Below are 13,821 nucleotides of genomic sequence, written 5' to 3' on the forward strand. Positions count from 1 at the left end.
AATTATTTCGAATTTAATACTATATGGGCACGATTAAAGTTTTCTTATTTTTATTGTTACTGCAACTAGAGTATTAGGTAATTAAAATGTTTCATACATTCCATTGATGCATTGTATCTGCAACAAGAACATAAAAATGTTTTGTTGCAAATACAGTAAGACCCACCCACCCTGTGATGACAATATACCCCTACCAATGGAATGCATAAAAAAAAAGATTTAATTATTATACTCCATAAATAAACTCTAATTCTCTAGAGAATTAAGATTATGATAAATAAATATCTTTATTTTGTTAAAGTCCTTGTGATGTATTTGAAACAGAAATATTAATTCTAATGACACATCTGTATTCCGCCGCAAATGTATCTGCTACAAAAATATATGCAAATATTTTGTTGCAAATACAGTGCACCCGAACCACCCTTTCCTTTTTTTTTTCACTACATTTAAGGTTTTAAGTTTTGAGGGTTACCAAACCTAAACAAATCTATACATGCTTGAATTCTAAAATCTTTTGGAACATTAAAAAAAATTCAAACTGCAAATTATTTGAATTAAATACTCTAAGGGCAGAATTTACGTTTTCTTATTTTCATCGTTTTTGAAACAACAGAATTATTCTGAATGTTTCATGCATTCCATTCAAACACCGTATTTGCAATAAGAACATAAAAATGTTTTCTTGCATACACAGTACCACAGTACCTCCACACTATCTGCAATAATATACCTATGAATGGAATGCATATAAACAAAATAAGGATTGAATTATTACACTCTATTAATAAACTCTAATTCTCTAGAGAATTAAGATTACGATAAATAAATATCTTTATTTTGTTAAAGTCCTTGTGATGTATTTGAAATAGAAATATTCATTCTAATGATACTTAGGTATTATGCATTTCACCATAAATGTATCTGCAACAAAAACAATGCAAATATTTTGTTGCACCCCAACTACCCTTGAGTTTATTTTTTGTATTTTATTTTTTCACTTCATTTAAGGTATTAATTTTTGAGGTTTACTAAACCTAAAATATGTTGTAAGCCATTTAAAAAATTAAATACCTAGAAACTGCTAATTATTCGAATTTTTATTGTTACTGAAACTAGAGTATTAAGTAATCAAAATGTTTCAAACATTCCATTGATGCATTGTATCTGCAACAAGAACATAAAAATGTTTTGTTGCAAATACAGTAAGTCCCACCCACCCTGTGATGACAATATACCCCTACCAATGGAATGTATATTAAAAAAGATTGAATTACTATACTCTATCAATTAACTCTAATTCTCTAGATAATTAAGATAACGATAAATAAATTCCTTTTTTATATTAATGTCCTTGTGATGTATTTGAAACAGAAATATTCATTCTAATGACACATCTGCATTCCGCCGCAAATGTATCTGCTACAAAAATATATGCAAATATTTTGTTGCAAATACAGTGTACCCCAACCACCCTTTGATGTTTCTTTTTTTTATTACACTACATTTAAGGTTTTAATTTTTGAGGGATACTTAACCTAAAAAATGTATACTTGTTTGCACTCAAAAATAATTTGGAACACTTAAAAAAAAAATGATCTGAAAGGCTCATAGAATTCTTTGTTATCTCCAAATTCCGTTTACACCAACCGCCCATTTATTATTAATTCCGCAACTAAAGGCAGGCACGCAAGCAAAGGGAAGTATAACGAAATATGATATAATTTCCTCCAAACAAACCCAAAGAATTAAATGGATTCTATCATAAACGTTACATTCTACGGAATATATTATATAGAGTAACTACAACTAATATTTTTGTGTTTTTTTTTTTCATATTTTTTTATTTTTTTTCGGTTATTTTTTTATTATAATGCAACTACTAACACCTAAGCTACTTAAAAGGACGTAACAACTCTGTTGGTGAAATTATCTGCAACAAAAACAAATAGATGTCTTGATAAAAATACTGCAAAATCTCAACACCAACAGAATACATTACTTTAATATTTTTATCATAACTTATTTTAAATCACGTGAAGTCAAATGCTGTAATAGCTAATTATTATTAAAACAATTAATAATTTATAGAAAAAAATATTTTATCAATGGTAATGCAATTTGGTAAGTCCAATAGATTATTTCAATTAAGAAACACATGATAAATGAATAATTAGAGACAGACTGATTATAAGATTTTTACGCAAATACCTATTTAGAGATATTTAAGACACTTTCTGGTACGCTTTATTATCCTTAGATTAAGATCAAAATATTTTTTTTTGTATTTTCTTTTATTTTTTATTTTTAAACTAACCCTACCTAACTATAATGATATTACGAATTACCTTATAACTTAAAAAACTAGATGGCTAGTATCGTTTTTCTTATATTATATATGCTGCCTATATTGCTTCATTTGATTATAAATTTTTCCATAAGAATATTAAACAGGTCGTTATTTACCGTTATTCTAAACATTATTAAAATATACAATAACAAGTATAAAAAACTGTTTCAAATAAATAAGATAAAAATTAAGAGTAAGTTAAAAAGTACATTTTCTAGTCGTTCGAAATTTTAAATCATAGTTAAAGTAAATCTATTTGAAAACGAGATACAAGTAAGGAGGAGTTTAGTTGTACTTATGGTAATAGAAAGAAATAAGGGAGAGTATCGCTTAGTATTCTTTGTAAGTTTATTTAAATAAGAAACAGTCACTAAAATAAATAAATAAATTGGCGTGGGCATACCAATCACTTCTCCCAACGCCTAACCGTCATTTGGTTACGTGGTTTTTTTGGTTGGTTTGGGAAGATAAATAATTTAGTCGAGGTGAAATACTATCACTTCGGCTTTTCTTACATAAATAATAATAATAATAGCACAACATGTTGTGCCTAGTTGGTATGAATGAAAGTTAAAAATTACATAATTTGTAGACGTCGTTCATATGTTTATTCAATTGGCCAAATAAAAAAAATTGGTAGAATTTCCGAATGGATAATATTTATAATCAACTTTTGTCGGATTTTGAAGGACTGCGTATTTAAATCATAAATGCTGAAAATATGAATAAATTAATTACAAAATTTAAAAAGCATTAAATATTCACTAAATGTGTTGTAAGCAATATGAAAATTCAAATATTTTTTTGCAAATACAGTAAACCCCAACTGCCCCATGTACGTTCGTCCACAAGCAGAATGCATTTTTTTTCGTTTATTGTGTATTTATAAATTTCTTCATATTATGTATTTATTACAAGGTAATTGTTCCAAAATATTAATTCATTTATTTCGTTCCTTCAACATGACTTTGTTGCAAATTCATTTAACTCCAAACCACCCAATAATATTATATTTGCCACCAACAGAATGCACAAAAGCAAAGTTAGGAAAAATAAACTATTTAAACTCCTCCATTAACAAAATGATTGTAATAAAAGGTTAACAAAATAATTAAATAAGTTTATGTATAAAGCCAACTATAACTAATGTTTTTGTGTTTTTTTATATTTTTTTTTTTTATTGTTTTCTGCTATTTATTTATTGTAACGTAACCAGTTTGACCTAGGCTATTTATCCAATGATGCATGTATTCTGTTGATGAATGTATCTGCTACAAAAACAAATAACAATTTGTTTCTATGCAAATACAGCTAAACCCCAACCACCCTAAGTTGATAATCCCACCACCAACAGAATGCATGCCACCAAGGAAACTAACTATTGATCACATTTCTTTCTCACTCATCTTGCGATTTAAAGGTATCTTATTATATTATTATTCACGCGTAGCTTGCCTAAAACTCTAATCTAAACGGTTATCTAACTGGGTAAGACCAATAAATTCTGTAAACTAGCCAAACAAGGTAATACATTATTAATTAATAATAAAAATGAGAAGATGAAGCGAAACAATAGAATTTACGTTAACATTCTTGAGCAGAAATACAAAAGACACATTTATGATTCGCGTATAAATCTTAGATTTGAAGTCTAAGTCAACGCCAGTTAAGATTCCTTGAACTGAACGGTTTGAAATAACTTTTGAAGACTGTCCGCAATGATCAATATAGGTTTCATAAAAATTCAAGTATCATAAAGTAATTTTGAAGGAAACTCAATGTTACCAACCCAAATGGTACTTACCCATTATATTATTATATCATAAACTATTTAATATACCTACACTATATCATATTCTGGATCTAATAAAATACATATCAACTCTTAATGAAGGGTATGCATAGATGAAGGGAGATTTTGTAAGATTGAGATGAAATTAAAAAAATATAGATAAAAACTGGAACATATATTTGACGATACCCATTTCCTGAGGAAGTATAATTCTAAATGTAGTCAAGAGGAGATGAAGAGTAAACTAGCTTAATGATGAGGTAAGGATAAGGTAAAATGAAAAAAGGTAATGAAATAAAGTAAGGGAAGAGAGTGAACAGAAATTTGAATGCTTATCAGAAGCATTTTATTTATATAGAAAGGCATAACGTAAGAGTTAAATGTCTTTTACAAAACAGATATATGATTTCCTATTTTATTAAGGTTTCTTGCGGTCTTATATTAATTTAGTAAAATGTACCACTTATATTATCTATTGAAAGATATTTTTTCATTAATTCAAATCAAGCATAGTAAAGTTTCAAAATAACTCTTTTTGGTTTTTGGTTTTTTTTATTTATTTTTTTGTTATTTTTTTTATTTTATAGAAAACCTAATTTTTATGATATTACTAATCGCCATAAAACCTTAAAACTATGGTGTTATCTTTGAGCTAATGCTAAATATATTCTTTTTCTTAAATATTTGAGATAATTTACGGCATAAGAATATTTAACGGCGTTTGAATAGGATTCTTATATAATTTAACGATATCTGTATATGATCCTAATATATTCCTCGTCATTCTCAATAATAATTCTGAATAATGATTACGAATTAATATTAAGAATAAGTAGAGTTAAAATGTAAATTTAGCAATACTTTAACAAGCTGTATCACGGCTTTCGCAATTTTATGGATAAAGTGAATAAGCAATATGTAGATCAAATATTAAAATGCTAATTAATAACTACATGTCGAAAAGTAACGTAATATGTTAATATGTTACTGCAAATAGAAAAAAAAAACAGTACAAATCATTTACTACGCAACAAATGTTTTGTGTTAGTGATGCGCTAAATTAAGTTCAGCAAAATAGCAAAGGAAACAATGCCATAAAATATACTAACTGCAAATAAATATTTATCCAATTTCAATTACTTCATTGTTATATCATCAAACACTTTATTAGACTGTGGTGTTCATAAAATGCTTAAGTATCCTTGCCCTAAGAATAAAAACGTTTGAAATCCGTTATCATCCCTAGCACGGTAAAATTGTGATCTATTTTCAACAACTTTAACACACAGTTTAATAAAGCTTAATAGTATAAAATATAACAATTATTATTCTGTTGTCTAACAATTTATTATTTCGGAAGACTGGCGTTATTAAAAATTTGTATTGCTCTCTAAACTATCAAAAATATAATTTTGTAGACTATTAGCAACTAGCTTATAACTTAATAATTAGTGTGGTGTTATTTTATGTGCAACTGTTCAAGGAGTTTTAAAATGATAATTTGACTTAAAACAGTAAACTCAATGATTTAACAAATTTTAATTAAACAATTATAAAAAACTAACAAACATGAAAAAAAACAATTAAATTATTATTATTCTAAAACTCCTCTACTTAATTTCGTTAGCGAATATAAAATTCAATAGATCCTTATAAATATTTTCTTCTTAATGTAATTCATGTTTCTCTCATAGGCATCTTGTGAACACATTCAAATTTCGACAGTTAAATATATGTGTTTAGGCGGCGACATTAAAATCGCACATTAAACAAATTCCTACACAGTTAGGGCACAAAACGATTACCATAACTGTAGATGTAAAACTAGAACATATCAATACTAATAAATATGGCTAGTGATCGTTGTTAAGTACCTAGTAACAAATTTTGTATAGATTGTGGCGAAGAAGAAAGAATTATATGGAACAGAGAAGGTAAAATTTTATGTCCGGAATTTCTTGCGATTATAATATAATTGAGGTAGTTCGAATCCGCATATAATCATTACTTATATCGAGGCCGCTGTGGTTTTATTGCTCTCTTTTTGAGGCTTAAGTAAGATTTACAAATAATGACGTTATCAAAGATCGCTTACAAATGTATGAGGTAATTTTATTTCTACGAAAGGAAGGTGAAATTCGTAGATATGAGGTACGTACGTTTTTAATAGAGGCATTACCGTTAAAAGTAATTTTACGGATTGTTTCAACACAAAGTTCTTCCGTGTTTTTGTATTTATAAGTTCCACGAGACGATAAGATCTTAATGGAGAATTGGAGCAGAAACTCACCCGAAACACCGGGCAACTTACTATCGTTTCGGTACGTGTTTACAATCCAAAAACTATTTGTTGGTAGCCATGAAAAGAATTTAGAAAGGATTCGAACTAGATTAAAAGGTACAGAAAACTAGAGAAGAAACCACGCGCTAGTCTAATATATACGAAACTTATAATTGCTTAAAAGATGACTCTACGAAGGGTCCCGTTTGTCAGGTAACAATAACAACTCTTATCAAAACAGCTAATAATAGCACCATCTTGTAATGTGAATTTTGTATGTTTTCAGTGTTTACATTGTCCACTAGAATAATCTAGCTAGAACTAGTAAGATGATGAATAAAATATTTTGTCCTTGAAAACAAGCAGTACTCACACTAGAAGGGGAATCCTAAACAGGTTGATAGTAAACTATGCCATAGTGACCAGAGTTGGAAGAACCTGTGTCCATTCCACAAACAATCAAATGAGGCGATCCTCTTTCAAATGTTTATGAGCTAAGATTCATTAATATCTGACAAACGATAGACTTTCAAAGATAAAAGACAAAATGATACACATTACAGATAAAAGATTAACCTACACTTTTAAGGCAGTAAAGGCTTGACTAATCTACATTTTTTTTTAATTTACTTTATTGCTTAAGAAGAAATTAATTGCTTTCGAATAAAATAATATGTCTTCCCAATATAAAACAATTATTGAATAACTAATGATGAAACACTAATATGTTTGACAAAATATATATAATAATAATAATTTTTTATTACCAATTAAAAAGGAAAAAATCTTTCTACATAATTTAAAGCGCCGATAGGTTTAAAATAATATTATAATAATTGTAAATAGAAAGTGTAAAATGTTTTAATTTACTTAGCCTATTTTAGAATTAAATTACTTCGTAAATAATGCCATCGTTTTAACTTGTAAGACAAAAATATATAAATATAACATAATGCACTTAAAGGTGGGTTGGAAAATTAACAGGATAATAATAAAAAAAATTAAACGACGATAAATAAAGTAAAATAATATTTATTAATAAAACACAAAGGAAACAATAAAATATGGTTGCGGTCTCTAGACAAAAGATGTGTATATCAAAAATACTATCATATAATAACACTTATTGTAAACATCTACATGCGAAAATCCGCAAAATATAGATCATATATGTATATTGCTGTTATGAATGTTTTAAATATTAAATTTGAATAAAATGAAATTAAAATTTAAGAAAAAACTTATATACTAAGTCCAAGCACCGTCAAACAGCGTGCTAATAGAATAAGCGAAAACCTAGACGAAACTGAACTTAAAAAGGACTATAATTAGAGTGAAAATGGTAAATTTAATAAAATCAAAGGATCGCAAAGATTCGAATTTGCAAATCATTAGACCAAAATAATGAACTTGGCGACTACTGGGCGGATCCGAGATGGACTTGTCGGTATCCGGATTAACGTAATATTATTATCAATGAAAATTATAAGTAAACAACAACAGAAGGCCAATAAATGAAAGGGTGAAAGGGGAGCTGTTTGACGAAGCTAAAATCATTCGATTTCTAACACGATTAGTGACCTTGGCGATTTTACGAGAAGCACGGCGTAACTCACGTGGCCACTTCCTCACTCTCGTTGGTCTCAAACTCAAACTTAACATCGTTACTCCAACTCTTCGACTTCGACTTCATTCTCCGGGGCGTTCAGCTTGTTCAGCGATACCTGATGAAAATAAAATAAATCTTTAAACATTCCATTCAAGCGTGCCTTGAATACTATACGTGATAGCTCGAGAGCTCTTTCACTATGTTTTTTTTTCTTACACTAATAGAATTTTGAGAAATTCTTCTTCTTTCTAAAATCTGAAAAATAACGTTTTTATATCTATACATATAAATAAAATTATGGTGACTGTTTGTATTATTGAAAAAAACGTTTTTTTACTGTAGGTTTATATATATAATATATGCACGAAAATAACATTTTTACAATTTTTGTCTGTCTGTCTGTTTGTTCCGGCTAATCTCTGGAATAGAATGAATTTTATTGGCAGGTAGCAGATGTAATAAGGAGTAACTTAGGCTACGTTTATATTTAAAATAATTTATATGGCAAAACAACGTTTGCCAGGTCAGCTGGTCGAAAATATATTCAGCTTTCTTCTGATAAGTTGTTAACATTATCTTATTTGAACCTTAGACTAAAGTTATTGCATTATTGACAATAAGATTGTACTTTTAGTAGAAATTTGTACATTATTTCCCTTTGATACATAAATATTATTTTTATTGCCTACAATGGTGCAAGTAAAAATATCGGCCTATATTTTAATATCTATGTTTATGGACATGTTGGTTGTTCGATGCAGAGTTTCCTAATTACCTGCTGAGTTATGGGCTGTGGTGCGCTGTTCATGCTGTTCTTTACCTGCCGTACCGGAAAACCAGCATCCTCGAAATCTTCCATTTCAATGTTGTTTGAATTTGAGACCTGTAATAAGCCAGGCTTGGTTCAAGACTACAATTCTTTTAAAACTTGAAGGGAAACAAAATATATTTCCTAGTTCATTGATACATATATGAATTACTTTAAATAACCCAAATTTTATGGTTAGATTCACAGTTACATTTATCTTAAAATTTTCTTACTTATAAATCTTCACTAGAGACAATTACATCCAATTTATAACCAGTGCGAGGCTCCTTTGCACAGGAAGCCGGCTAGATCATGGGTACCACAACGGCGCTTATTTCTGCCGTGAAGAAGTAATATGTAAACATTAGTGTCTTTCTTTTTTTGGCTGAAGGGCGCTGTAGCTTTGGAAATTACTGGGCAAATGAGACTTAACATCTTATGTCCAAGGTCACGAGCGCAATTGTAGTGCCGCCCTGAATTTTTGGGTTTTTCAAGAATCCTGAGCAGCACTGCATTGTAATGGGTAGGTCATATTAATTACCATCAGCTGAACGTCCTGCTCGTCTCGTATTTTCATTAAAAAAAACTGATTTAAAGTATTATTTATCTCTTTTATATTAATGTTTAATGAAAAGTGTGGTAAACGACTGATTACAGCTTATTGTAATAGATAGAATATCGGAATCGTTAATATATGAGAGTATAGGTAGGTAATATATGACTTATGTTAGTAGAGCCATCCAGATATTGCTTAAACAAGTGATTATAAGTCATAGAAAACCCTTAAGTCTTAAAGAATTTAGATGATTTTGTATGAAGGATGACAAATAGGCTTGATAATGTAATTATCAAAGTTCTCGTTAAATCGAGAATTTAACTGTTCTTATTTTTAATTAATTAATTTATTAAAAATTAATTATTTTTAATTATTTTTATAATTATTTTTAATAAATTAATTAATTTGGAAACGTCGAGGAAGGTAAGCCAAGTAATCCCTGATTTCAACATTGAAGAAGAACGCTATTAGAACACTTTGAACTTAGCTTACGCCTGGAAACGAGTTTACAGATTCAAGTCGGATTTCACCAACACAAACTTAACACAGTTATAGAATAAACGCGTTTAAATACTTACCGGTAATTTTTGGACGTTCAACATAATATTTGAATGCGTTCAAGAGCTGTCACTGTCGTCATCGTAATAGAAAAATTGACATATTATAACAATTTTGATATTTTTGTTCAGTTATTTGATACATTCTACTGTTTTTGATATATAAACTCAAGTTTTCGTCAACATGCTCAAAAAAATTGTTTGACTCACTTTGTGTTTAATCGAGATCAAGACTGTTATTTGAACTCGTTTACGTAAAATTGAGTTTCATTAAACTCAGTTTGAAGCGTGATTGTTGAAATTGGGGCTCAGAAACATAGAAAGGGAATATTTAAGGTAGCGATACCAATATAGCATATAGCATATATCACCAATGTTCTGATGATTAACAGCTCTTTTGTAAGTTTCATATCTGATATTATTAGGAGCAGAGTGAGAACATAATTGTAATACTCACAGAGTGCGGGTCTTGATGTGTTGACTCGGCTTGTTCAGGTCAACGGCAAAACGATGGACGTTGTGCCGAAGTGCCATCTCGATCTCAGCGTCCGTCCATTTGCCGCTATAAAATATATTAAATACATTTCAAACAATAGAATACTCACCATTATCGAATATCAGTCATATTAGAATAGTTTTCTATATAAGCGTCCGTATTCACAAAAGTCATATTAGTTTTATATTCCGCAACGTGTCTTAGAGATTACTCCTTTAGAATTTAATAAATTTTATGTGGAATATAATTTTGTGTGAAATTAGCCACGCTCGTACGTTGATATTAAAAAATACTCACTGTGGAAGTGAATAGCCAACGCGATGTAAGGTCATCGTTATCTCTGGTAATCCATTTAGTGCTACCGGCTTCTCGAAAAATCACCCCGACCTATAACAATTAAAGTGCATATAAAATAAATAGCTTTAACCGCATGTTATCACATTAAGTATTGTAAATATAATAATAAACATTGTGTTGTTGTGATTATATATGTATGTAAAGTGAAGTATCTTACTAGTAGAATTTACAAAAATATATTTCATATTAGCAATGAGCAAAAGTATAATTGCTATTTTTTTAAATTAAAACCAATCTAATCTCCCAACTCAAATGCCAGTAGGTCGATGGACTTAGCTCTATACAAATTAAGGAACCACATAAAAGACGCAATAATAAAAAAAGAAACTTCACTGTTTGTGTTGTCAATACCAAGAAGGTTGAACCTACTATTTTAACATTGACGTATGCTGTTCTCAAAAGTAGTATAATGGTTCGCCAGGAACAATCAAGCAATCCACCAGAGACAACTCGCGTGAGGTTGTCACATCTCCATGATTCTGATCAGTTGTCGTTGAAAGGCTGTTGATTACCTTCGCTGCACAAGACGTGATATGCCATTGCAACGCTAAACCGTAATTACTGATTCAATCCATCTCAAAATGCAAAGATCCGTTGTTGTCAAGAGATCAGAACAATGTTTATTGAGTGGTCTCAGAATATTTAATACGTAGGATACATTGCCTCTTATTGATCCTTTGTTTTGCTTTTAATGCTATACATGAAAACATACGGAACGATTTTGTTTCAAAATATCTCATATTATTTCAATCCATTGATCGTTGTTAAATTCACAAGACATATTATGTCACTCAAAATCATGAAAGGCGTTTTGAAAATACGCGATTTAAAGATAATCAAATCATGTATTAATTATCCAAATGAGCAATCGGCTTAAATTATGTCACTCTTAGTCATTTCAATAGGATTAAAACCCTCGAATAAGTAAAATTAGTAATACGAGTTGAAATAAATGTAACGAGTATTTAATTAAGTTTTAAAAAAATACCTTGAAGTATTTGCTTAAATATTGTGCATTTTCATTAAAACGTAACGATTCGATTTGTCTATTGGGCCTATTATTGCATGTATATGTGTATATGTATAGAAAAACCTGTACACTAAACATAATCTTTGTAACCTGCTTGGAGTCTTACTAAGAATAAATAAAAAAAAAATCTGAAGTAAGTTCAAGCTATAACGAGACACTACACTAACAGTTAAAACAATAATTTGAATACTATATACGCACTACTTCCCTGTATCCCACTAGGTTTTCTACCAACTTAAACAGCCTTAAAATATATGTCGACAAACCCTGTAAGCAATTTTGAAAGACTGGAATCGATACCGACACACACACCAGCATAGTCGCGCATGCGCCAAACTACATCGTCTAGATTCTAGACCATTCCTTTCATCTTTTATTACTTTTGGTGATTCCAATGATATATAAGTGGAAACATATGTCAAAACACGTAATAAAGCCAAAAATGGCAGAAATCTTATGAAGTTTTAAGGGCATAACACTTTGAACTATTTTACTACTAGTTTTAAACAAACACATAGTTGCAAAAGGGTTAACCGGCGCAAGTGGAACTACCTTTTGGACGACTGTATTGATTTGCAGAAAAACATTTGTGTTTTTATTAAAAGTTCAAAAGGGCGGACGAGAGACTAATCAAAAACAAGAAAATAAATTTTCCTGAAATAATTTCAGGGTAAACTTGATCAATAGTAAAATATAAATTTGGTATAATATGTATACATACTCTTTGGCCGCATCCCACAACGTCTTAAACAAATTCACACATTAATTAACTTGCCAATTTAGGCTTACTATTCAACACCGTGTTGTCTGAACGAATCATTATAAAGGACTGGAATGCAATCGATTCCGTAGAGCCCACAGCGACATGATCACGCATGCTCACATGCCCACACCACGTTTATTTCAGAACATTCCGCGCTGTTTATCTGTTTTCTCTTGGTGATTCATATTATATCAGTGGAAACCGGTAAATGGATAATAAGTGCTTATATCGAATTGCTTTTTGAATTTCACTCTTAAGTCATTTGAACCTTAAGTAAGTCGATATAGAATTTATTCAAACGTGTTGATTTTTATTAAAGGGTTTATCGGCGCATGTGCAACTGCACTAGGAACGAATCCATTGATTTCAGGGCGTGGCAATAATTTAACACGAACATGTAATAAGAAATAACTATTGCAACAGAATGGTGGGCTAGAGATTTTGTAAAAAACATTTAAAATCCTGAATTAATTTCATGGCACGACAATCGACTTAATCAACAATAAAAACATTAATTTGATAATTGTATACGCACTTTTTGACCGCATCCCACAAGGTTTCACACAACTTCTCTGTTAATGCCACTTGCCTTATCAGGCTTACTATTGCACACACCGTGTTATCTGAACGAATGATTTTAAAGGACTGTAATCGATGTCGGGGAGCCAACAAAGACATGATCACGCCTGCGCAAATGAGAACACCACCTTTATTCTAGAAAATGCCATGCTGGTTATCCGTCTTTCGTTTTGTGATTCTAATTTAATATCATTGGAAACAGGAAAAAAGGATATAACGTGCCCATAAAGAATTTCATATTCAGTTTTGAAATCTTATATGAAATGAACTGTAAGTCTGTAATATTTTTGTTATTTAAACAAATTTAATCTTTATTAAAAGGTCGACCGGCGCATGTGCAACTGCACTAGGAACGACTTCATTGATTTCAGGGCGTGGCAATAATTTAACACAAACATGTAAAAAGAAATAACTATTGCAACAGAATGGTGGGCTAGAGATTATGTAAAAAACATTAAAAATCATGAATTAATTTCATGGTATGACAACCGACTTAATCAACAATAAAGATATTAATTTGATTATTGTATACGCACTTTTTCACCGCATCCCACAAGGTTTCACACAAATTCTCTGTTAATGCCACTTGCCTTATCAGGTTTACGATTTCACACACCGAGTTATCTGAACGAATGATTTAAAA

At 29.9% G+C, this 13,821-nt stretch overlaps 1 pseudogene; it reads right to left on the reverse strand.

Annotated features, from left to right (window-relative positions):
* Positions 1-974: 974 nt before the first annotated feature.
* On the reverse strand, positions 975-12,713 carry LOC126978915 (uncharacterized; annotated as a pseudogene).
* Positions 12,714-13,821: the final 1,108 nt, after the last annotated feature.

The sequence above is a fragment of the Leptidea sinapis genome, chromosome Z (assembly GCF_905404315.1).
Source record: "Leptidea sinapis chromosome Z, ilLepSina1.1, whole genome shotgun sequence".
NCBI lineage: Eukaryota > Metazoa > Arthropoda > Insecta > Lepidoptera > Pieridae > Leptidea > Leptidea sinapis.